This window comes from Tamandua tetradactyla, chromosome 18, assembly GCF_023851605.1.
Source record: "Tamandua tetradactyla isolate mTamTet1 chromosome 18, mTamTet1.pri, whole genome shotgun sequence".
In the NCBI taxonomy this organism is placed as follows: domain Eukaryota; kingdom Metazoa; phylum Chordata; class Mammalia; order Pilosa; family Myrmecophagidae; genus Tamandua; species Tamandua tetradactyla.
The window spans coordinates 68,940,355-68,967,949 of NC_135344.1; the positions used below are offsets into that span (position 1 = coordinate 68,940,355).

Genomic DNA, 27,595 nt, shown 5'->3' on the forward strand with positions numbered 1-27,595 from the left:
TGGGATGTTGATATGACAAAAAGCACATTCTTAACTTCCTTAGGGACATGTTTCAATTCACAGCTTATAACTCCCAGGGTGACTGCCTTAGAGATGTATATTTCTCTTATATAGAGATGAGAATCGCTCTTCTTTTTCTCTGTACATCTCCTAAGAGCAGGCAGCTTTTAGGAGCTCATGTTCAATGCCTCTAAGTGAGGAATGTGTTCTCTTGGTTGCAATCCACAACATATCTTCCCAAGACATCACCTAAATAATAGATATAAACAAATTGTATTTTTATTGAAAAGTTCAGCTATGCAGAACTCTCAGGTTTTCCTCAATCTACCTAGCTGAACTTTACTTAAGGGTCAAAGACATGTTCCTTTAAAAACTTGTGATTAATGCCATTTTCATTTTAATATTACCCAGGTATAACTTAAGCTGTTTAAAATGCATATTTATGAGTCTTTGAAAGGCACACCATTTAGTCGGTTATGGGCTTGTTAGTACAATCCTTATAGGGAGATACAATACAGTGATTTTGTCGGGACCTTAGAAGTTGGTGGAATTTTTTGCCTTACTTTTCTAAGGTTTTCTGTTTCCTCCTCTGCCTTTAGGATGTCAGTAAGGATTCTCGGCTTTGTCTGTGTGCCCCCTTATGTCATCCTTTCTCACCATTCACTTCAGAGAGTGAGACTTATTACAATTATATTTAAAATAAAAATGCATGGACTTGGGTTTCACCTAGTTTTCCTATGACTAAGAAGAACAGACTTAAATACAAGGGCTTTGTAACGTCAATTTTGATCATTCAATGGCATTTTCACATTTCCTGGAATTTGGCATTTGGGATAAATGGTCATCAAGTTATTTATTTTGGATAGCAAAGATGTTACTGTTCAACGCATCAAGAGCATTTTAAATTAAATAGGCGTACAATGGCTGGCTTGGGTACCATTTATAATATTTTCAACATAAAAAATATATTTAAAATTCTTTACAATTGGCTTACCAACTTCTAGAATACAACCCATTATTATGTTGGGAACTTTTTTTTGCTCACACAGGTTTTATTTCTCTGCTGTTGCCCGGCAACATAGATGTGGGAAGAGATGTCAGAGGTTAAGGTGCAAACCAGAGTCATGGAAAGCCAGCCCTTATCTGCATTTTCCATCCAACTTTGCAATCCTTGAAATAAAAGAGGTTTCATTGTACGAAATGTCTGTATTTTTTTTTATCAAATGCCAAGTTTTTAAAGATTTCTTCTCTTTCTGAATATAAGCCCACTGCCCATGGAGAGCTGTAATTATATACATTGCCATCAAATGGACTTCTCTATGACACTAGCACATTTTTGAAGGTTTAAGTGAAAAACTACTTCTGGCATTCTGAAGCCATGTGCTGTGTGAAAAGAGGTTGTGAACAAATTTGAAAGCATTGTAAGAAGTGTCAGAAAATAAACACTGCCTTTAGATATCCTCACTTAGAATCATTACAATTAATGTTGAATAAATTCCCACTCTGAAATACATTGGCCTACTTACCCCCCAAGTTTTCTTTAGAGAAAGAGAAGCGGTATGTTCTAGAGGTTTGCTTGTCACTATTTTAAAATGGGAAGGAATGTGATACAAATTTTAGCATTGTCTCTGGAATTACTTTTTCCAGTTTGTTCTGTACCAAATGCTAAGCTACTAAGGACCTGTCCATGAGTTATTAATTCTATCTCCACATGTTACTACTTTTTATATATAAAAAATATAACCACATTCAAATACATAATTCAGTGCCAGTTAATCATGTTCAAGTGTTATGCTTCCATCACTGCTATCCATTAACCAAACTTTTCCATTATCCCTAGTGGAAACTTGTACCTTTTAAGCCTTAACTGCCTATTCCCCACCCTTACCCTGTCCCCTGATAACCTATATTCTAGATTCTGACTCTCTAAGTTTGCTTATTCTAATTATTTCATGTCAGTGAGAACATACATATTTGTCCTTCACGTGCTACTTTTTAAGACTTCTTTTCCAACAGGGATAACATATGCTTTCGTGACATTTCATTTCTAAGCAATGGCATTATTTCATGACTCCTAGCCCAAATTTTTAACTTTTCCAAATTATTGTTATAAAGGTATGATGGTTTGAAACTATTATGTATCCTAGAAAACACCATATTCTTTTTATCCATTCTTATGGGTACAGCAAACATATTGTGGGTAGGATGTTCTTATTAGGTTATTTCAGTTGGGATGTGACCCAGCCCATTCAAGGTAGTTCTTAATCCTTTACTGGAGTTCTTCATGAGAGGATAAAAGAAAAACTCAAAGAGCTTGGGGATAGAAATGCCACGAGAGAGCTGAGAAAGAGAACCACTGGAATCAGAAGCTGAAAACAATGGAACTTGGGAGCAAAGGACCCGCAGATGCTGTCCATGTGCTATCCCATATGAAAGAGGAACCCCAGATGCCACTGGCCTTTCTTCAGAGAAGGTATCGTCCTCTTGATGTCTTAACTGAGATATTTTCATAGCCTTAGCACTATACTAATAAATCCCAATTATAAAAGCCAACCCATTTCTTGTATATTGCATTCTGTGAGCTTTAACAAACAAAACAGAAGTTAAGACAACCTGTGTTAAGACAATATGCCATGTTGGTTTGAAATGGGTCTAGAGTTATTTGGGGTGGAAAATTTTATCCTTACTTCTTGATCCTCCCTCATCTCAACTCCGAGGGAAGCCATGGTGCCATCCAATCAGGGAGGAGTCCCTAAATGTCATTAGAGAACACAGACCCTATCCTCCCTCCATTGGCTCCTGAGGACTTTGGAAACACTGCCTTCCAAGCTTTAGTCAGAGATTATGAATCAAGACTCCATACTGAGTAATTCTTACTGAAAGCCCAGTCAGGAGAAATGCATTTATGGATTGCCTAAAGGACAAGGGACTGCTAGTCTTATAAATCTCCTAAATTGTCCCTTTGGACAAGAAAATTGGGCAGTTGAATATGTCGGCCCTTTTAGAATTGGGTTCGGGCACTATGTTATGAGCATCTACTGACCAATGGCCACGTGAATCTTGCTACTCTGTTGAAGTTCCAATATCCATTAATAACCCTTTGAGAACATCCATGAAGGCAGCTTACCATGGGCTTTAGTACTGGGAAAACCTGGGTATTTATCTTACAGATACTTTAAATTTTGTCAGTGATCATGTCTCCTCTTCACTTTCACTGCAAGGAATCGAAGAGCCAATTTTGCCACCAATCCTTCTCAACTGAGCAAGGCATGTGGGTGTGCATTTATCGTACTCATCTTTTTCTGGCTTTTCTGCTTTCCTCCCCATATTTTCTTTCAACCCTGACTCATCAGTGATAAATCCCATTAGAATAATTAGGATGCCTACCTCAAATCGGCTTTAGGACAATGCAGGATATGAGTGTAAAAATTAACAACAAAATAGTAGCATGGAAGAGAAAGAAGATCATCTTATTTTCTCCTCCATTTTTGAACCCAGATAGAAAAAAGGATACCCCGTGTCATCTCCCCAATTGTTGCTTCTGTGAGTTCAGATATCCAGGAGGCTGGCATCTAGGAACTTGGAGCTCAGGAGTGCTCCCAGCACTCAGTTAGGAGTGACAGGAGTTGATGGGAAGGAGGAGGAACCAAAAGGGGAAAGGAGGGAAATCTCACTCTTTGGCAGCAAGGAAGAAAGTAAGTCGCTGTGTCTACAGGGTCACTTGTAGGGAAAGTTGAGAAAATACAAGTCTGCAACTTCTTGCACTAAATCTAAAGATGACATTTAAAACCCTGGCACATTCCGTTTGTTGAACATAAGAATACCATCTCCACAATGCATATCGATGACTAGTTTTATTCAGATTATTGCAAAACTACTAGATCACCATTTGTCCCCCACACATATGCAATTCTAAAAATTATCCCAAACATGCTACTCTATTTTCCACCTCCACGAGTATGAGAACAGCTTCATTAAAAAACAAAACACACGAATGATTTCTTTGGCTAAGTAAAATAGTGAATTTCTTATCAAAATCAGTCCTATATCCTGAATAAATAGGACTTGACTATGTAACTGAGTAACTAGATGGAGAAAACATAACTATAAATACTAATTCTCAGATGTTGCTATGTCTAGAGATATGGAAGGGATGCTTCCAGGCAGCTGAAATTTTATCACACAATGTGGATAATCATAGATAGAATAGATCTTTTGTTAGATTGTTTAGACACACATTGGTTTCATGGTTTGGTTGAAAGAGTAGCAGAGACCTCAGTACTTCATATTACCCTAGCAAACTCCATTTCCTACGTTCCTTTGCTTACTCTCTATCCCAGCAGGACCCCATCCCACGTAGAAAACAAACCGCTAGGGAATTGTTTTTATAAACATTTTTTAGTATTATCATATTGTGCTTATAAACAGATAAGGAGTCAGGCAATGGTGGCGCTGTGGCAGAGTTCTCGCCTGCCATGCCAGTGACCCGGGTTTGATAATCGGTGCCTGTCCATGCAAACAAACAAACAAACAAATAAGAAAGTTTTAACTTCTTATGTTTAATAAAAAAATCAAGACTAAGTTAGACAACTTAGGTGAAGAAATACCTATTTTCCATGAGTACCATGCTGATTCAGTTCCCTTGAAAAAATCATCTAAGATGTATACCTTTTGACAACAATATTTTCACGTGAAAACTCTGTTAACTGTGTTCTTCACAGCACTACAAAAGTCACGATTTCTTCTCAGTACTAATTCTCAATTATATGAATTGTGCTAATTCCCCAGTCATGATATGAGAAACGTGCCATGGACATGAACTTCTTATCAAACTCAGTTTTTAAAAAATATAATTTAACAAAATCCTAAATGAATTTCATTAGTGGTAAAATATAATTCTAATTTGATATTCCCCATGTCACCACAAAGTATACATTCCCAGAAATTAGAATATTTTCCCTCCCCAACCAGCTCTTCCTCTAAAGATATACTCTTCTGCAAGAAACAACTCCTGACATGAAACCATCTCCCATCTCTTCCTACCCATTCCTTACCTCCAACCTGTCCATTATCCCTGCCAACTGTCTCCGATATCTGCAACTTTATTTTTATTCCCACATGGTTATCTCAAGTTTGGGCTGGATTATTTCTATAGTCTCCTGGTTCCAGTTTCCCACCATCTATTCCACTCCATTCAGATTAAGTCTTTTTCAAACCAGTGCTTCCACTATGTCACTGTTTAAGATCCTACAATAGGGCAGTGCAACAGTGGCTCAGTGGCAGAATTCTCACCTGCCATGCTGGAGACCCAGGTTGGATTCCCAGAGCCTGCCCATGCCAAAAAAAAAGATAAAAAGATCCTACAATAGTTCCTGTACAGAAAAGAATCAGCATAGCAAGCCTGAGTGTGCTCTTCTCAAAAAGATCCATTGCAAGTTTGGCCCTTGGCTGGCATCTGGGAACTTGGAGCTTAGGATTGCTCCCAGCACTCACAAGTTCATGGTGCCTAAACTATATAAATGATGTGACTTATGCTACACACCTGCTTTCCTTCTGGGAGTCTGGAATTTGGGCACGTGCTAAACAGCAGATGCCAAAGTGACCAGCCTCCAGTAAAAACTCTGGGCACTGGGTCTCTATGGAGCTGTCTAGGCAGACAGCACTTCACACATGTTGTCACAACTCATTGCTGGAGAAATTAAGTGCATCCTGTGACTTAGGTGGAAGAGGACCCTTGGAAGCCTGTGCCTGGTTTCTCCTGGGCTTTGCCACATAACCTCTCACCTTTGCAGATTATGTTTTGTATCCTTCTGCTATAATAAATCATAGCCACAAGTATGACTACAGTATGCTGAGTGCTGGAACTCCCAGACATAGCTCTTAGGGTCTGTTGCAACATTTCTAGCCTCTCCTGCCTAACTTGAAAAAGCCCTCCACAACCTGCCCCTACCACTCCTTCCTCAAGCTCATTTCTTCTAGATACCAATGCCTGCCTACTTGTATCACTATTTGCGTCATACACGAAACAGTTTGTAAGAGGCAAGTTCTCAGCCTAGACTCAAGAGGCTGGTTTCTGGTCTTAGTTCCCTCTGCTCTATCTGCCATTTGCTATTGAATTCTAAGTAATTCACAAACTTTCTAGGTCATAATAACCTTATCTATAAAATATGAATCAACCTACAGGTACAAATAGTATCCAGGTACAAGGTTTTGATTTTGTGTATCTTAACAATTTATTTATTGTTAAGATTAACAATAATACCTTAAAAATTTGCTAGCAAAAGGCACAGTCTATTAAAGTTCACTGTAAAGCAAAACAACTGTATTAAGGGAAGCTTATTTTCTCTGTAACTTCCCCTGCAGAGGATCATTTGTGCAAAGTTCTGCAAAAATTTATGGATTCACTGAAACATGTGAGAAGTATTTCAGAACTAGGCATTCAAAGGAAAATATATGCTAAGATATAAATATAATTATATGTGTGTGTGTGTGTGTGTGTGTGTGTGTGTGCTTCAAAGGAAAATATATGATTCTCAAAATATTGTACCATAAGGTACATCTCCCAAATAATAGTACAGTTTTTGAAAGTTATTGTCAGAAGAAGAGAACAGAATTTTAAAAAATTAGCAACCAAGTCACTGGCAGGAAAGGAGGTGGGTTTCTGTCCAGTCAAAATCCCATATCCTTCAGGATGCAGCAGGTGACATGGATATAGGAGTCAGCCTCTTCTGAAACAGTCAACCCTTTTTGTTAAAAGCACCCTAAGATAAAAGGGTTCCAATGAGAGAAAAGCCTCCTGAAATAATGCTGTATACATACCTTGCTAATTAGTCACTTTTAACACCAAGAATTGTTGGCGTTCATTTCCCAAAGAACCAACGAAAGCCACCGAAGAACCCATATATCAGAATCTGGAGACTGAATTGGGTTCCTGAGCTTGGTTTATGGCCAAGTTCATTCCCTTGAAGCTTGGGTACTGTGCTGGTTTGCAACTGTTGTGTACCCCCAAAAAGCCATATTCTTTAATCTTTATTCATATTGTGGAGTGGGGTCTTTTTGGTTAAGTTGTTTCCATGGAGATGTGACCCGCCCAATTGTGGGTGGGACTTTTTGATTAGGTGGTTTCCATGGAGATGCGCCTCCATACATTCAAGGTGAGTCACTTACTGGAGTCCTTTAAGAGGGAATCATTTTGGAAAAAACTTTAGAGCTGATAGAATCCACGCAGCCAGAGACCTTAGGAGATGAAGAAAGAAAACACTCCCTGGGAGAGCTGTTTGAAACGAGAAGCCAGAGACCCCAGCAGACGCCAGCCATGTGCCTTCCCAGCTGACAGAGGTGTTCCGGACCCACTGGCCTTTCTTGAATCAAGGTACCCCCCCTGGTCTGAGTTTGGACATCTTTTATAACCTTAGAACTATAAACATGCAACTCAGTAAATTCCCTTTTAAAAATCTGTTCCATTTCTAGTAAATTGCATTCCGGCAGCTTTAACAAACCAATGCAGGTACCATCCATGCTTCAGAGAAGTTGGGTTACCAGCTGTTTTTACGACTACTTACACAACACACTGAAATTACATTCCACTATTCTTCCATGTCATTGTTAGCACAAAGGAAAACAAGCTACTGCTTGTGATTTCCAGAGTCTGAGCATAAGCATATGGCCTTTGGAGAGCATTCAAACTTTTCTTTTTAACCACGTCCTAAATCGAAGTTGCCATCAAACCAAAAGCTGTTCCCAAATGCTTCAAATATATGTCCCTAGAGCAAAACACTGAATAAGGGTCTCTGACTAATTGGTGAGACTGTGTACAGAGAAGGACAAAAGGAAAGGTGAGATGACCTTGTAGCTAAACCTCATCTGTTCCCATTCCAGATGTCCCTTCTAATAACTGAAAACCAGAGCTTTCAAACAAGCGAAAAACTACAGAACAATTAGCATAGCAAATTCGTGAGTGAACACACAGTTTAAGAGGCAGCATGCATTAACAAGTAATTTTCATTTTTCCCTGATAGAATTTACATGGGGATTTGTTTAAATATTTACCAAATTCAAAGTCATAATCACTACAAATGGTCAGTTCTCATAAGTATACATTAATGTTAAGAATAAAAACAAGTTACCTCCGAATCCTAAGAGGGACTTTGAACACAGATAGAGACAGATGAAAGATGGCATGCTGCTGCACTGCAGCAGTCTCAGAGCTCCTGTAGCACTGACATTCAGGCTGCCACTCCTCTAGGTATATTGTCAAAGAAACCCAGAAAGGAGATCCAGGCTGGTACAACTGTCTTACGGTCACATCCAGATACTCTTCTTGAAATCAACACTCAAAAATCAAGCCTGGAGCAGGAAGCAGTAACCACACAGCATTTTAGGGTGTCCTTCAGATTCTCCTAACAATCTTCCTGGTTCCCAGAGTGGCTTCTCCGCATGACTGTGCAGCATGTTCAAAACTGCTGTGGAAGGAGACCCAGCAGCAGGGAAACAGAAAAACTAAAGTGTCCTAAGGCTACCGAGGACCCCTGCCTTCCAGGAATCATAGTAGAAGCTTTTGCTTGGTTTCCATTGCTCAGTTTAATTATGTATGTGGATAATGTCTGAATTCTTAATTTTCCCAATCGTTATAGTAAATACACATCTCAAGCACCTACAGACAGGTCTGTTGACATCAGCAGGAAAACCAACCTGATTGTTATTTCTATTTTTATCAAGAACTGCATTGAAGCACTTCCCTTCTACTTTTTTGGCTTCCATTTCCTCCCAGGGAGTCTGAGTTCATTAAACTTGCTTTATTTCCTGTGTATAATACCAGTAGGGCTACACTGGCCACACGGGAAAGGAGAGACTCTCCACTAAGCAAACTGGGAAAATTCCAACAAAGCCTGTCCATTAACTAGAGGATCCAAAGGGGGTGGGACCAAGATGAGAGCAAGTTTTAGCATTTTTTATGGTCTACTATTCTATATGCTATTATTTACAGTTCCATATGTAAATGTTAGTTTAATCCTAAAATCAATAATACAAACAGTGTATTGGTAGCCCCATTTTCACAGATGCAGGAAGGATCTCAAAGTGATTGTGTAACTTGTCACACATCTTTTACAAACCAATAAGAAGCTCACAAACAACCCAATAGAAAAATGATCAAAAGATATAAATAGACATTTTATAACAGAAAAAACACTTACGTCCAATAAACATGAGAAGAGTGTTGGGCAACATTAGTAGTCAGAGAATTGTAAACGAAGACCCCAATGAAATAGCTGTCTTAGAGTCATCCGATCAGCAAATAGAAAGTCTAGTGAGTCTAAGTGTTGGAAAGAAAGTGGGTCCACATTCTGATGGGAGTGAAATTTGGGGCGACCCCTTTGGACAACAATTTGGTACCACCTCCTAACGTTTAACATTCACATAACCTTTGGCCCAGCAACTCTACTCCTACCCAAGAGAAATCTGTATGCATACGCTTGAGGAGATACGTTTAATAATGTCAAAACAGCTCTCTCCACAACAGTTATCACCTGGAAACATCCTAAATATACCAACAACTCCAGTTTGTTTTATACATTAGAATATTAAACAATAGGGAAAAAAACAAATGAACTAAAGCATTATCACAACATAGATGAATCTTCACAATAAAAAGTCCCACAAGATCATATGCAATATTATGTCCTTTTTAGAAAGTTAAAAAGAATTCATATAAAAATTTCCTTTTAAGAATACTTGCATTTCAGTGGCTAAGAGATTTCAAGTAGAGTCGAGAGGTTATCCTGGAGGTTATTCTTTTGCATTGTATAGCTATCCCCTTTTAGTTTATGGTGCATTGGAGTGGCTAGAGAGAAGTACTTGAAACTGTTTAGCTGTGTTTCAGTAGCCTTGATTTTTGAATACAATTGCATAAAGATATAAGTTTTACAATGTGGCTGTGTGATTGTGAAAACCTTGTGTCTGATGCCCCTTTAATGCAGGAAATAGAGATGAATAAAAGATATGGATAACAATAAATTAATAATAGGGTTGGTAAGGGGGAAAACTAATTGGGTAGGTGGAAATACTGATAATCAATGAGAGGGAGGGTTAAGGGGTATAGGATGTTTGAGTTTTTTCTTTTTATTTCTTTTTCTGTAGTGATGCAAATGTTCTAAAAAATTAACATGGTGATGGATACACAACTATTTTTTGATGATATTGCGACACTGATTGTACACCACCTATGGGCTGTATGTGTATGAAGATTTGTCAATAAAAATATTTTAAAAAAATAAAAGAAAAGAATACTTAGGGCAGGCCACAATGGCTCAGCAGGCAGAGTTCTCGCCTGCCATGCCAGAGACCTGGGTTCGATTCTTGGTGCTTGCCCATGCAAAAAATAAATAAATAAATACTATAGATGCAATGAGATGACATAGAAAGGAAATGGAAGGAGCAATAAACATGTAACTCAGGATGATATCTGTGTCAGGTGGAGGGAGGGGATGAGAGGAGGCAATGGCCAAAAGGTCAGATGAAGGCTATTGTCAAAATCCTAACTTCTGTTTTGGGACACGGTACTTAATACTAAAAAATGTCTAACTAATAACAAAATGAATAAATAAGAGGAAACACTGATATGAGTGTGTTGTTAAGGATTATTATTAAAGTAAAATTGTAGTTCTGAGATCCTAAAAACACCCAAAGAAACAGGAGAAAAACAACAAACACACACCTCTGGACCAGTCTTACGAGGGTCCCGAAATCAAGTCTGCCAGACTCCAAAGGCTACACTGCCCCCCAGGCAGGGGCCCTGTTCCTTTCTCAGCCAGAACTGCCAAAACAGTACCGGTCACTGCCCCAGTGGGAACTCACCATGATGGCAGGGCCGTGCGGATGGGTCATGGCCAGAACTGGTATCTTCCGGAGAATGGAGAGAGTCAGGAAAGATGTTAGTGGTCTAACAGGTACTTCTGGGCAATGTAGCATCTGACCTGGGCTAGAAGGCTGGCCCACCACAGACAATCTTGGCCATGGGTATAAATATGTCACACTCTGGCCTCAGTTTCCTCAACAAGTAGGGATTTGAGATAATGATAAAGATAATGACGAAGATTAATGCTTTGGGTTGGTTATAAGCCAGCACTTCACCAACACTTTTCAAATATATCCTTCACTATAACCTATAAGATATGAAGTGTTATTATTCCTAATTTAAGGATGAAAAAAGTGATGGAAAGAAAAAGAGGTTAAGAAATTTCTCCAAGGTCATACAAGGATGATGGAAGATGAAAGAGCCTTCCATCTGGCTTATTGCCAATGCCCTTCACCTCTGATATACATGTACATGTGTACAGACACACACACCTAGAGATAAACACACTCACACACACATATAGATACACTCAATATATAGAACATTTGAAGAAAAACGTGTGACACACACACACACATGCATGAAATGCCACCTAGCTTTTCCAACATTGCTCAAGAGATTCATTAGTTATTGTCCAAAACTTCCTGCTCCTTCTCATGCCAGCACTCATTACATACAGCTAGCCACATGAAAACCAACTGCACGTAAAAGTCAGTTTAATCCCCCCACCCCCACCCCAGAGCACCTGGCCCCATGAGTTTTGTGACAGGGCTCCTAATTGCCACCATCACCCGTGTTTTCAGCACAGACTTCTTGGTGCGACCTGTGCTTCTGTTTTGGCGAGCCCTGGCTGCAGCTCAGTTTCAGCTTCTCTGGAGGCTCAGGAATGCATCTGTGAATGGCCCTAAACTTGTTGGAAGCTAATTAGGCAATATTTGATCCCTCTAAATCTGGAAAAAGCCATCCAGCCTGGTTGTGTGATACGAGCAAACCAAAGTTTGCTTTATTCATATTGATACAGAGCATACGAAGTCTGCAATACAGGCATTTAATGAATGGTAGCAATTATTACTATAAAAATAATTATGTGACATTATGATCATTACTTATGGAGAATCTATTTTTTTGCAACTTTGACTTTCGATACCTCTTAAGTTTGGGGGGTTTACCCTTGAGTGTCTCAATTGAGAACAAGAACATTCTTGCTAACTGAATCTTAAAAAGTCTCAGGACTCTGGAGAGTACTGAGAGGGTAACTTGGTTACAATTTTCCATATTTCCTGTCAATATAATAATAATAATAATAATAACTGAAATGAGCGAGAGTTGGAAACAGGATCTAGAGAAGCAAAAAAGAAAACCCTGAATCTAAAGTATCTGAGACCAGCTATAGCTATCACTGGAGTGAGGGGTGGGGGTTGGGGGAATGAATGGGGGACCCTTGTCCCCCTCAACTTCCACATCCATGGATTACCTCGACCACACTCATCAGTCACTCAGGTATTCAAAACACAAAAGTTTAACTTCTGAGAGATTAAGATGTTGTGGCTTCACCCATACCTTTTACACAATCAGCTGAAAAGGAAAAGAAAAGAGAATAAAGACTTGGGATGTTGAGTTTCACAGCAAACTAGAAAAACTTGCTTTACGGTGTCTGAGGGTGAAGTCTCCCAGTGAGTTCAAATTGAAAGGCACGAGGGTTTTCTCTCCAGCTGAATTCCAAGGGGACGGAGCCCCACAGTCACTCAGCTTTGCTCATACAGCCTAAAGGCAGTGCAGTTGAGAAGCTGTAATATGACATCCGGGCTGGAAAAGCTGCTTGCTCCAGACCTGAAGGAGACATTGAGAAAGCTGGAACTCCTTCGCCAAACCGTCATGCTGCAGAGAGGAGAAAGCAGGTACTGCAAAGGAGTTTAGGGGTAGCAGAGAAAACTTGACGACTGCCTCAAGGCCAGTGAGAGATCCTTGATTAAATACATATTTCCGAGAGAATTAAACCCCATCTGGAGCCTGCAATTTAATTTCTCCCAACATTCAACAGATGTTTGCTCTTAAAACACCAAACAGAAGATGTTTAAGTATATTCTAGGACTGATGTTTGCTAAATGTTGTGAATGAAACATGGTCTGTTTTTTACAACGGCCAAAATTATTTTTAACAAAGAGAAAATATTTGTGTGAAAAAGGACCAAAGAAATGAGCCATTGTAGCCATCTTTCAGGAGGGAGGAAAGTGAGTCCCAGATAGCTAAGTGACTTATTGATTCTACACAAATAGTTTGTGACTGAGCTAAAAGCCAGAGCTTTCAGGGGTCATTTTCACTTTAAATATTTTAACCTCTTATAAAATGTTAAATGCTCCATGGTATTACAGGGGCTGCCATAAAAGTGTTAAGTGCAAGCTAAAAACACTTCCTTAAGATTCCTGGGGGATACTGAGACTCAGCAGCGGCAGTAAATGGCTCCCAGCATCTTCGGGGAGCAGTCGCCCTCCTCTCCTTGGAGTGGGATTCACTGCACACATCCTAGAGGGGCAGCAGGGGGAGGAAACGGCAGGTACCCCAGAGTGCGTACCTGCAGGGGATAGGCCAGTGAGGCAGACCTTACATCTTCCAGATAACAAACTGGTCAACAGAGAGGGACAACTGTGAGAGGACTCTGAAATTCTTGAAATGTAGGTAGAAAGACGCGTCAGGGAAATAATATCAAGGAGTGTTTTTATCACACCATTTCACCTCCCAGGTTGGGTGATTGAGACCAATGAGTTATGCAGCTACAGGAGACCACAGTAACACCACCTTCCCCACCTTTTTTTGGGGGGGGGACTTCAAACAATTCTTCTATATTGAGATTTTATTGGTTGTTCTGAAGATGAGCACAGACATTATGAACAATTTGTACACAATTCTTAATGTATGTACCAAAAATCTAAAAAGCCATGTAGTTGTAATTTTTCTAAAATTATTCCAGTGACTTTCCAGCTTAAAATTTGGAGGCAAGTTTACCCTATGAAGATTATCAAGTACCACCACTATCTTCAAATGTTGAAGAGTTACATCATCAAGTCCCACTAATTCACAATTTAATATCATACACACCACACACATTTCCTATCTTTCCCAGCATATAACGAAGTTATTAGGCAAATTGGACTATCGCGACCAAGGATGTTACTGCGTGCACACAGTTCTGATAGGGAGAGCCAAGATTAGAGAACTTGAGCCAGATCTTGAGCGAGGTACCTGAGCTCTTTTATGCTTCACAACAGCCTTCCGGAACAGGCCTTCCTCTAGCCACTTTATAAACGCAGGGAGGGAAGTTCAGTGATGGAACAGATCACCTTTCTAACTCAGGACCCTTCCTCTCCCCAAGTGCCCCCTGCCCAGCCATGCCCCAGTTACCCAAACCACTGTCTAAACCACATTAGGTTCCAGGGCACCAAGAGTGGCACAGTTCAAAATCAACAGGCACTTGGCTTCCTTTGTGTTCTCAGGATATTATCTGGATACAGGTAGCCACAGAGGGAAAAAAATGCACTTCAAGAAAACTATGTTCGAAAGTAACTCCTTATTTCCTCGTTTCTCAAATGCACTTTTCTCCCGCTACTTTTTTTTTTAAGAGGGATAAATCAGAGGTTAAATTTATCTTCTTAAATTGTAAAAAAAAAAAAAAAAAAGATCTGGGCATTACCATCTACATTTGTTGTTTCCATGATGGTGTAGTATGGAACAAAGGATGTCAACAAATTAGGTACGCTTTTAGTAGATTTACAAAACCATAGAATGTTTTAGAATTTAATGTTCTCCAATTCTAGGAATAATTCAGTAAATAATCACTACCGTCTCCCATTACTGAACATTACTGGAATCAGGATGTGAAATGTTTGCCTACATTTAATGCGATTGTGTCGCTCCCCGCCACAAGCCATTATTGATGGGGTAATCATACACTATCTTAGAATTGAGGAGTATATATATTTTTTCAAATGATGAACACATTTGAAAAAAAAACATGGGCAGGCAGCGGGAATTGAACCCGGGTCTCTGGCACGGCAGGTGAGAACGCTGCCACTGAGCCACTGTTACCCACCCAAATGATACTTTTGAGACTTTCAGTTTAACCATATTTTAAGGATTTCTAGAAAATAATTCTTAAATGCTTACCTAAACATGTTTCTGACCTGGACCACAACTTTTATGTGCAGTCTCCCCATCCCTAACGGCACCAGGAATAAGTATACAGCAAAAACTGGCAAATAGTTTGGGCTGCTGTGTCCTAGATCCAAACCATAACATCAGCTAGAGCCTCATGGGACAGATCCCAAATCCCTGGGCATATTTACTGCAATAGAATGTGTCCCATTTTGAAACAGCCATAATCTGAAAGCATCCACTATGTGGTATGAGGTGTAGTTTGTGTTATTTTCATGGTTCTGAGTTTAACATTAGCTGATCATTACTGTTAATTTTTACTGGGGAGACAGCAAGGTTTAACCTAAATACTTGGTTCAGTTCATTGTTTTTCTAGTTACTTATGCTCTCTGGACCTTCCTTTCTTCATTTGTAAAGTAAAATTCAAACCACCTGCAGCACATGGCTGAGCTGAGGGTTAAAGAGGCACTAGCCACTCAAATTCTCTGTGAGGAAAGAAAGAATGAGGTATAAAGAAAAGAACAAATGAAAGGAGATAAAAAGATGGTGGCATGTAAGAGCTGTGCAATAAATACTAGCTGTCTTCTCCAAATAATATTGTATGCTTCTTGCAGTTATAAAGGGAAGGATTTTGCTACTTTAATCAACAAATGTATGAAAATAACTTAGAGACATTAATGGTGAGACACCACAAAGTACGAAATTATTTTGCCTGCTCCAAAGTGAAAATCTGTAACAAATGAAAGCCAAAGGCAAGCTTCAAAGAGAAGACTGACTTGAATACATAAATGGATATAATGCTAAGTTTGGCATGAGACGATGACTCAGAAAACTGGATTGCAGGACCGCGTGATTCTTATGGTATCAATCAATGGATTCCTTGTGTAGAGGAGGGTGCAATTTCTCAAAAATAATTATAATGATCTTTTTACCCCTTCAGGAATTGTGTGCTATTTTTCAAGAAGCATATTCATAAACTGAAATATAAATGGAAAAGAAACATTCTTTTTAAATGTCTAGATACAGTGGTAAAATTTTAGTTTTTGTCATTTGAGTTCTTATTTTGTCCAATTGGTGTGTGTAGTTGTAAGTTACAAGAAGCAATCCATTTTAGCTCCAGTGAAACTCTTGCCAATGCTGGACCCATCTCTGTAGGTGTTACTGCTACTCAAATAATACAGAAAAAGCTTACATGTCTCCCTTTGAAACAAGCAATACAAACACAGATTTATCTGAGATAAATGATTCTATTGCATGCTGCTCTTTTTAACGTGTTTACCAACAGATTTCCTTGAAGTGAATCTCAAATTCTATCATGCCAATTATTCTCTACTAAGTCCCCAGATCCAATTTATACTCTGGTCCATCCTAGGGAGTTGGGGGGGGGGGGGGCTCTAGCACTCTGAGTTGTATCATTTAGGCTCCCTGACCCTATGACATCAGTTGGCTTTGGCTGATGGGAGACATAATCAGGATTGCAGAACTAGAGAAAAGAGAACCTGGGATATTTCCCCAGGTTCCTCTCTGCTCGGATGCCATATTTCTGCCAGCAACTGCATCCCTCAACAAGCAGGCTTCTTGTTAGTGACCTCTCTTCTACTACTTCAGCTCTCCATGAGCTTTGTTAGCCCTATTATGCCTTTGCCATTTCAGACTCAGGGGTGGTAACAGCTTTCCAATATTACTAGACTTTGGGTTCCTCAATATGTCTGGTTGGTATCCTTCATTCTGAGCACACCTCTGCAAAAGTCCCCTTCGGGGAATAGTGAGAAAGGGGGAAAATTCAACTTCCCCAAGTTAAATTCTTGATATTCTCAAAAGCAGTGCAGACAACCAAAGCTATAGGCTGAGCCCCTAATCTTGGGGTTTGTTCATATGAAACTTAACCCCACAAAGGATAGGTCAAGCCTATGTAAAATTAGGCCTAAGAGTCACCCCCAAGAGAACCTCTTTTGGTGCTCAGATGTGGCCTCTCTCTCTCTCTCCAGCCAACACAACAAGCAAACTTATCACCCTCCCTCTGTCTATGTGGGACATGACTCCCAGGGGTGTGGACCTTCCTGGCAACATGGGACAGAAATCCTGGATGAGCTGAGACTCAGCATCAAAGGATTGAAAAAAACCTTAGAATGAGTTGAGATGCAGCATCAGGGGATTGAGAAAACCTTGTCAACCAAAAGGGGGAACAGCGAAATGAGACAAAATAAAGTGTCAATGGCTGAGAGATTCCAAACAGAGTCGAGAGGTTATCTGGAGGTTATTCTTATGCATTAAACAGATATCACCTTGTTAGTCAAGATGTAGTGGAGAGGCTGGAGGGAACTGCCTGAAAATGTGGAGCTGTATTCCAGGAGCCATGTTCTTGAAGATGATTGTATGACAAAGATTTCACAATGTGACTGTGTGATTGTGAAAACCTTGTGTCTGATGCTCCTTTTATCTACCTTATCAACAGACAAGTAAAACATATGGAATAAAGATGAATAATAGGGGGAACAAATGTTAAAATAAATTTAGATTGAAATGCTGGTGATCGGTGAGGGGGAGGGCTGGGGGTATGATATGTATGATTTTTTTTCTGTTTTCCTTTTATTTCTTTTTCTGAATAGATGCAAATTTCCAAGAAATGATCATGATGATGAATATGCAACTATGTGATGATATTGTGAATTACTGATTATATATGTAGAACGGAATGATCAAAAGTTACAAATGTTTGCGTTTGGTGTTTTTGGGTATTTTTTTAAAAATTTAAAAATTAATAAAAAAAATTCCCTGCATTAAGTTCTCTAAAATTCATAGCTGACTCTGCCTCCTGTTTCCTGACATAGTACTGATGGATTCTTCTAAAAATCAAGCCCATATGTACTAAAATGTGTCCCTGACTTCAATAATTCAATTATAACAAAATTTCGTATTTTGGTATGTGGCAAATTTTTTAAAAAGCCATTCATTTGGCCAATTCCCTACTAGGCAGAGAACCTACAAGATACAAGGTGCACATGTTATGAATAAGCATATTGAATATTTTAAAAATCAATGAATTTTATTACTTCGTATTTTCCTGTACATGGTATTGTTTAAGATAAATAGGATTTCAAGCATGATAATTTATTTCCAAATAAAATTATTTGGCAGGTTGGTTACTCATTTTACTCCACAAGCTTGACAACATGACACATTTACAAGCAGTGTTAGAAAAAGAATTATTGTTTGAACCCTTAATGTTATGGGTAATTATATTCATCATGTTTTAGAAATCTGTTGAGAACATCAACTAGTTCCATCCGCCTATCCCATATTATCGACGGCCCCTCCCAACATGAAAAACTTAGAATGGGCATACCCCAAATACCCCTAAGGAGTGGGAGAAAGATCAGAGGTGATGGTGGAGTTTACAGAGACGGTAGGGTTTAACAAATGAGTATGAGTGCCGAATCATTATATTGATTTTTTTTTTAGTCTCCAATATCTTACAGCAGCTAGAAATAAAAACCTAATATTGTGGAATTGTAACCCATACCAAACTCTAAAATCTGTTCTATATCTAATTGTTGTAGTGTGCTTTTTTTGTATATAATTTATTGCTTTTTTGTGTATACATTATTTTTCACAAAAAAGAAAAAAAAAGTTGATTGTGATGATAAATGAACACTATATAATGATATTATGAACCATTAATTGTACCCTTTGAATGATTACATGATGTAAATATATAATATATATCAATAAAAGAATTTTTTTAAGTGGGTAGGAAAGATCTGGAAAAAAAAATTCTGTTCAGAACTCAAACAATTCTTTAGCTCTATTCCTGCAAGAGAATAGGTACTAAAACCTTTAAGTCTTTAAAATATCATGGGTAAATATGAATACATTATTTGTTTCAGCTTATGACTTTTTTTAGAATTCACTAAAATAGATTTTAATATATACCTTGAGAATGAAATTTAGACAGCAGAAGCTACTATCAAAGAGAAATAAATTATTAAGGAGAATAAGTTAATGCTGTTTGGGGGAAATAGGAATAATCAGGAAGGAGTAGGAAGGGTAGAAGTTAATCAAATGACTGAGGCCCTTATAATTGGAGAAAGTTCATCTCAGGGCAGAACACACTGTCAAGCATAGAACTGCAGCTGGTCATCACATTTCTTCTTTTCCCCTTCAAAGTTTCTGTCTCCTCACACAATATCCTACAATAATTTCCAAAGGGTATAAGAGCCGCCAACACAAGCTAAAATGAGAGAAAGATCATTGTAATTCTGGAGGGGCATCCTGGAATTTGCTTGTTTAACTCTTAAACTCTATTAAAGATAATGGCTTCAATTTTATGAGAGAAAATAATTCGATAGGGCATGAAAATGAGAACTAAGGTGAAAATAAAAACAGATTCAATTATCACAATAATTTTTCCCTTATCATAAAAGTAAGCCTATTAGAAATGTCTGATTAAATCCCTTAATACCTACCTTCAACACGACAAGAGTTAAACACAGTTTATTACAAAAGAATTCTAAAATAGCACACTTTGAAATAATTCTCAGCTTCACAGACATTGAGGGCACCACAAATTTAAATAAATATAAGGGACCATCCCACACCTATTGAACTTGGAAACACAAATTAAAATAATAAATCTGCTGTTGGCAGGAGTTGCAAGGAATCATAAATTCTAGCAAATGAGTACAATAAACTTTGGAGAACAACCTTGCAATAATCAATAAAAGACATGGCACTGATCACAGTCTGGGACTCGGTGATTTCAGTTTTATAATAGAGCCCTCAAGACACAACTCAAAAGGAGAAGAAGCTATGTGAGCAAAGATGGCTTTTTAATATGCCTTCAATAATTTTGAAAATATCTTTTTCCGAGTATAAGTGAGTTGCAAAGAATGGTATGTTATTATGATAAAATTAGAAAGCACTTCAATTTACAATATGCTATACATATAATGGAAAGCTATATATGAAGCAATCTTGAGTGAAAGTAGGAGTAAATAGCGGACACATTCATTTATTCAATAAATATATGCTCAGTGTTACTTTCTCACATCCTCGAGATATTAGTATGCTCATTTTCAAACAAGAAAAATAAGGCACAGAGAGGTTAAGTATATTGATCAGGGTTACAATGGTTTTAGAGGTGATCAAACATGAGGAGTCCATAACCATAGCCTTGAAGAGCTAAAATGTCTCTCACCACGATAATTAAAACAATGGGCTCCTACTTCTATAAAATGTGTGGCTAGCTGAGAAAACAATATATCTAAATAAAATCTTATAACTAGCAAAGTGTAATTCATTAATAAATATGATGATTTATTTTTTGATGACAAGAAAGGGTAGAGGCTATATATTACAAAATGTGCTTTCAGGCCCCTAAGAATTTATGACTTTTTGTTCAATAAAATTTTTGATTACTCTGGAGATAGGGATATGTATTTAATCAAAAGACAGATATTTAAACACTTGGCACACCAAGATCCCACAAATAATTAAGTCAGTAGGCAGATGATACTAGGATTTATTAAAGCTTAAGATACAAAAAGAGATGATCATAATTTCCTCTTTGCATTTGAGGAGAACCCAAAGCTCATTTTATGGTATCAACTCATTACATTAGAAATGCTAATGATTATAGGAAACGATTAAAATATTTAGCAATCCATATCAGGCTTCTTTTCTTGCCAAAAGCACTACCCTGCTTCTCCCCCACCTCTAAAAAGTTGACTACCAACTTACTTGAGTCTACTCTTTTTTCTATAGTAAAGGATAAGTAAGGGTAGGGTTTGATATATATTGCTATTTACCTCCTACTCTAGGTGATAATGACTTGACAATATAAAAATTATAGCTATGAAGAAAGTACTTTAATATATCTTTTCTGATTACATTAGCTCCAGTTGGCATAATTATATTCAGAGGATTTTTAGCTCTATGCAGTTCTCATTGAAACCTGCTGTAAAAGGAGAATATATATTGGGTGGTGCAAGGGTGGCTCAGTGGCAGAATTCTTGCCTGCCATGCCAGAGACCCAGGTGCGATTTCCAGAGCCTACCCATGAAAAAAAAATATATATATATATATGAACCTTCCCCATTGAGATGGCAGAATGAGATGTTTCAGGGCTCCAATTCTGCACAATCTTGAATCGCCAGCAAGAACTCACAGAAAAATCTTTCTCAAAATTCCAGAAAACAGCTCAATGAATGCAGTAGCAGAGCAAACACTGAATCAAGAAAAAGCTGACATGAAAGCACTGTGGCATATGATAAATAGTCAAATGCCGAAGATAAAAAGAGAATGCAGAGTGTCACGAGAGAAGCAACATGTTACATACAAGGGACCTTCAACAAGTGCTGATTTCTTATTGGGAACATGGTGGCAAGGTGGCAATGTAATGAGATATTTAAAGAGCTAAAAGCAAAAAAATTGCTAACCAAGAATTCCATATCTGGAAAAACTTTCTTTTAAAAATGAGGTAGAGATGAAGACATTTCCAGATAAACAAAAGTTGAGGGAGCTCATCCCACTAGACCAGTCCTAGAAGAGATGCTAAACAAAGTTCTGCAGCTTAAAAGTAAAGGGCAAGAAGCAGTAGATTTGAAGTCATGTGAAAAAATAAACGTTTCTGGTGAGGGTGAAAAGATGGTTAAATATTAACGCCATTACTTTGTATTTTTGGTTTATAACTCCCCTTTTCACTTTCTACCAATCTAAAAGGCAAATGCATAAACTGTAATGATAAATTGGTGGTTTGGGACCCATAACGTATAAACATATAAGTGTGACAAAAACAAAGGTGGGGGGATGGAAGGATATGGAAATATAGCTTGTGTATACTACTGAAGTTGAGCTTATACAAAAACAAACAAGATTATTACCAGAGTTAAGATGTTAAATTTAAATCCCATGGTAACTACAAAGAAAATATCAGAATAAGCAAACTCATAGAGGAAGAAATTCAAACACAGGTTGTGGTGAGTAGGGGTTTTGGGGAGTTATTGCATAATGGGCATAGTTGGGGAGATGAGAAAGTGTTAGTAATGGAAGTTGGTGAGGGTACTGCAATATCATGAATGTGATTGATCCCATGGAATGGTACGCTTGGAAGTGGTTACGATGGGAAGGTTTGTTTTGTATATATTTTCCCACAATTAAAAAAAAAAGAGCAACTAAAGAGACACTGACAATTAAATGCAATACATGACCCTGGATGGGATCTAGCAAGGAAGGAGAAAAGACTCAAAGGAACATGATTGAGACATATAAAAAAGTTGGAATATAGACTTTATATCAAGGTTAAATTTCTTGAATTTGAAAACTGAACTTAATGTGGTAACATAAGTGAATATCCTTGTTCTTAGGAAATGTATGAGAACTATTAAGAGTTCAAAGAGCATAAGATATACAACCTACATTCAAGTGTTCAGAAAATGAATTCATAAATAGACAGTCTGACTAATGGACAGATGACTAGATAGATAAATAGAATGATACCACAAATGTGGAAAAAATTTTAAATTGGTAGATCTGGGTATCTGAGGAGGAATATAGGTATTCTGAGGTTCTCTAGATAGGGTTTATATTATTTTTGTAACTGTGCTGCAAGTCTGAAAGCATTTAAAAAGAAAATGCATGAAAACAGCAAAGAAAAAGCAACTTTCTACATTTTGTGTACTTGCCAGAACTTGTTGTTAATTACAAGTTCTCATACTTGTTCTTAGTTACCAATTTCCCAAATTCCAAAATGTGCCAATATCTTTCTGCAATACTTTGAAAAAGAAAAAGGTACAACCCTCCTCATAATTTTGAACACATTTTTTTGGCTTTTGCTATCCTAAACAAAGCTCCCTGGCAAAAGAGTGAGTCTCTGTGGCTTCAGGAACATTAATCAGACTTACACCTGGTGGCATGGTGATCTAAAAAAAAGCATAAGAGACCCTTTGATTATTTCAAATACTCTTTTTTCTAGAACTTTTTTCTTCAGTCATTGTTTAGTGAAGTAAAATGTGTTTTGTCTCCTCAGAGTCAACATCAATTTTAATTAAAATGTGCAACTCGAACACCCATTTATTTGCCACTGAAGGGTAAAGGAGGATGGGAAAATAAGAGAAAGAAGACAAGGGAAGTGAAGGGAAGGAAGAGGAATGATAAGATCCATTGTAGTTGTCCCCTATTAAGTCTGTTTCCCCCTTCCCTTCCCTATTTTCTCGGTCTTACAAAGCCTGGCCAGGAGCAGACCAGAGCAGGGACCCTGAATTCCCTAGATTGAAAAGTTGGGGGGAAAGCATTCTGAGGCACCTCCAACTCTGCAGAGTAATCAATGAGCCAAGATACCATCAAGTGCCTGCTCCTTCCCTCCTTTAAACCCAGTCTGGACCACGACCCATCTGTTACAATGGCTAAAAAACATAGTGACAATACCAAGCGCTGATGAGGATATGGAGCAACTGGAACTCTCCTAAACCACTGGTGAGGATGCAAAATGGTAGACCCCCTCTGCAAAACAGTTTGGCAGTTTCTTATAAAGTTCTTATCACATGACCCTGGGTATTTACTCTAGAGAAGCGAAAAGTTATGTTCACACAAAAACCTGCCCAGGAAGGATTAAAGCAGCTCTATTCATAATCACCCCAAACTGGAATCAATCCAAATCATCCTTCAATGAGGGAATGGACAAACACACTGGTATATCCACATGCTGAAATAATACTCAGCAATAAAGCTGGACAAATGGTACATGTAACAGCCTGGATGAATCTCAAAGGCATTATGCTGAGTGAAAACAAGCCTTCTCAGTGTTACTTCTGTGGTTTCGTAGGAATAGAAGAAGGGTACCACCATACAGGGGTGACTCAAGGGAGTTTTCTGTGGGGCTGGAACTATTCTGCATCCTGATTGGGGTGGCCATGACTCAACTCTATGCCTGTAGCCTGTCCATACAAAAAAAGTCACATTTACTTTATCATATTTTAAAATAAAAATAAAAGGATATTTCAGAGAGAGGGAGACAGGGAGAGAGATAAACAAGCTTGGATTCAAGCTCCACCCCTTTCTCTCTCTACCCCTTATGATTTCATAAATTTTCATGGAATCCATATTCCAATGCCTCCCTTTTCAGGCCCAGAAGGAATAATATCTTTTACTCTGGAGGGAGGGAAGGAAAGAAGGAGGGGAAGAATTGTTGGGAAAATAAAATTTCAAATGGTATTGCAACAATTCCTATAATTTTGGATGTGCCATTTTTCTTTTGTAAAATTGAAATGAGAATCTCTCATTCATCCTTCTGATCTCTTAGTATAGGATAAAATAGAAAAGCCAGGAGTGAAGGAAAGGTGAAATCAAATGAAATCTTTCCACATATTCCAATAAATACCATTTTCAGGGAAGGGAGACCATCACAAAATATATGTGTGGTGTGATCTTTTACAGCCACACCCCTTCCCAGAAAAATGAAGCAACTGCCAAATAACTCACAGGCCAACTCTTCTCTGAGGGACATACTGCCCTAAGTATGCTTTGGATTTAACCAAAAATACTCTGGATACTAGTGAATTTCCTTAGTGTCTCACATTTAAAAAAGGGACAATCAATGGGTTAGCCAACTATTATGAGTAATAATTTACTAAAAGAAATGTAATGCCACCAAAAACTCTAAGTACAAAAAAAATCCAAATCTTTAAAACAGGAGTTAAATAAATGCTCACTGGCTGTGGAACATCCTCCAATGGTTGGGAGCCAGACTGGGCCAGTGGTGACTTCCAGGGGCCACCCCCAGGGTCACAGCAGACATTTAGGAAGGTGTTTGGGGTAGGGAGGGTGCACTGTCTCCAGGGTCACAGCAGACATTTAGGAAGGTGCTTGGGGTAGGGAGGGTGCACTGTCTATGTTTGCACCTTATGAGCAAGCAAACATGTCAACAATCTCTCCACCAGAGGGGGTGGGGCATAGGAATTGGGAGGCAAGCAGTTGACAGCTCTCAGGTAAGGGCTTTCATGCTACATGTTTGGTCCTAGCAAGACTCTTGCTCTTCACAGATAATTCAGAAGTGTTCCCTAATTATCTCCTCAAATAATCTTCCTAGCCCTTTACCCTTCTCTTTTCCTTCTTGGATACCAGTGATTCTTATATATGCACACTTCTTGTTGTCCAACATTTCCCTAAGATTCAACTCAAATTTTTCCATCTTTTTTGTCATTTGTTCTTAGATACATTCTATTTAATTACCCTGTCCTCTAGTTCACGTATTCTTTCTTCTGCCTCTTCAAATCTGCTGGTGTGTGATCTATAGTATCTTTCATTTATGTAAGATATGCTAATTTTTAATTTATTCTTTCAAATTCTTCATTATGCCACCAAAAACTCTAAGTAAAAAAAAAATCCAAATCTTTAAAACAGGAGTTAAATAAATGCTCACTGGCTGTGGCGCATCCTCCAATGGTTGGGAGCCAGACTGGGCCAGTGGTGACTTCCAGGGGCCACCCCCAGGGTCACAGCAGACATTTAGGAAGGTGTTTGGGGTAGGGAGGGTGCACTGTCTCCAGGGTCACAATAATGTCTTATTGATAACCATTATGTCTTTAGCCAACCACTGAACTGGGTCATATTTTCTTGCCTTTGAGGCATTTGATTATCTTGATAAGGTTATTCTGAAAGTTGATCTCCCTCATCTAAGATTTTGTAATTGTTAGGGTTTGCGTTGAAGATCTCCTTTTACATTTGGTTTGTCAGTAATTCCCCACCAAATTCAGGCCAGGCCCTCATGCAGGAGGTACAATTCTAATTGGAGATCTGTGAAAAGCTAGGCAGAATATGGAACTATTAAACTTTACCATCAAGAAATCCCCTGATACTGTATCAAACTTTAGGGAAACCCGAATCAATAGGCCATGCCCTTGATCTTGAGGCTTACTCTTGTGAAGTTTATGTAGGTAGTAGAGAAGCTTAGCTTACCTATAGAGATGCCTAAGAGTTACTTCTGGAGGACCTCTTTTGTGGCTTAGTTGTGACCACACTCTCTCTAAGCCCAACTCTGCAAAAAAATCATTGCCCCCCCCCCCTTATATGGGACAACACATCCAGGGGTGAGACTCCCTGGCGATGTGGGAGATGACTCCCAGGGATGAGTCTTGCCCTGGCACCATGGGATCAACAATTTCATCCTGGCCAAAAGAGGGAAAAGAAGTGTAACTAATAAAGTATCAGCGGCAGAGAATTCAAATAGAATTGAGAGGCTACCCTGGAGGTTACTCTTACGCAAGCTTCAGTTACACATTGCTACCTATCATAGCTTGTCAAGCCCCAACCAAAACCATTCCAGTCAATCCTAAAGAACCCCTTATGTATTATATATGGGGTAATTTATAAGATTCTACAAAGGTATCATGTACTACAGTAAACTTTCTGAAACCTATAACCTCTAGATGGGTCCCTGGACCACATAAGTCCTGAAACCTAGAGGGGCCAGCTTCTCCAGAACATCAGCCAGTTCAATCTCCCTACTCCATATTATTGATGGCCCCTTCCAACATTAAAAAGTTAGAATGGCCATAGCCCAAATATCCCTAAAGAGTGGGATAGAAAGATCAAAGGTGATGATGGAGTTAAACAGAGAAGGTAGGGTTTAACAAATGAATATGATTGCTAAATCATTAAATTAATATCTCTTTTAGTCTACAGTATCTTAGAGCAACTAGAAGTAAAAACCTAAAATTGTGGAGTTGTAACCCACGTCAAACTCTGAAATATGTTCTACAACTAATTGTGCGGTGCTTTGAAATTTATAGCTTTTTTGTATATACGTTATTTTTCACAAAAAAAGAAAGAAAGAAAGTCGATTGTTATGATAAAAAATATTTAAGCCTTCTAGCCTCCTATATTCTGGAGCAGCTAGAAGGAAAAGTCTGAGAGGAGTAGCTCATGACAAACTCTGGGATCTCTCCTTGTTGAAGAGTGCTTTGAAAACTATTGTTTTTTTCCTTCTTTGCTTTGTATATATATGCTATATTATACAATAAAAAAAGTTAAAAAAAAATAAAAATAAAAAGTTAAGCAGAAAGACAATTTGACTTTGTCAGACTGCACTTTCCGCTGCTTCCAGGCAGATGGCGCTCTCGTGCTACCTCTTCCCCTCAGGCCCGCCTCTTCCAGAATGGGTCAGCCAGCTTGCTGGGACCCCACTAGTTGCAAAGCCAGTTAAGGCTGCAGGTCTCCTGTGCACTGAAAGCTGCCTACCCCGGGCCCGGGGCTGGGGGTTTGGCTTGTGCACCCTGGTAGCCAAACCGCTTGTCGGCATAATGCTTCTAATAGGTCCCAGGCTCCCATAGGGAATGACCCTGGACTATGGGACTGAGTATTTCAACTACCCCTACCCCCAGGCAGCCCAGAAGTGTTTGGGGCGGAGGTGGGGCGGTGGGGGGTGGGGGCGGTGTTTGGTAGTGCCGTGCAGCTTACTCCTGCATCCCCACCTCTCTCTCTGCCTGTGCGCATCCTGAGCTCTCTGGGCCTCTGTGGGAAAAGAATAGAGGTAGCTGGACACAGAGAGTCTCTTTCACTGGCCAATTATCAGCTCAGCTCAGCTCTGTGTCCCCC

At 38.8% G+C, this 27,595-nt stretch overlaps 1 protein-coding gene across 6 annotated transcripts in view; it reads right to left on the reverse strand.

The window, feature by feature from the left end:
* The window catches only part of EPB41L3 (erythrocyte membrane protein band 4.1 like 3), a 261,674-nt gene that overhangs the window by 193,392 nt on the left and 40,687 nt on the right, over positions 1–27,595 (reverse strand). The gene's annotated exons all lie outside the window — the stretch shown is intronic.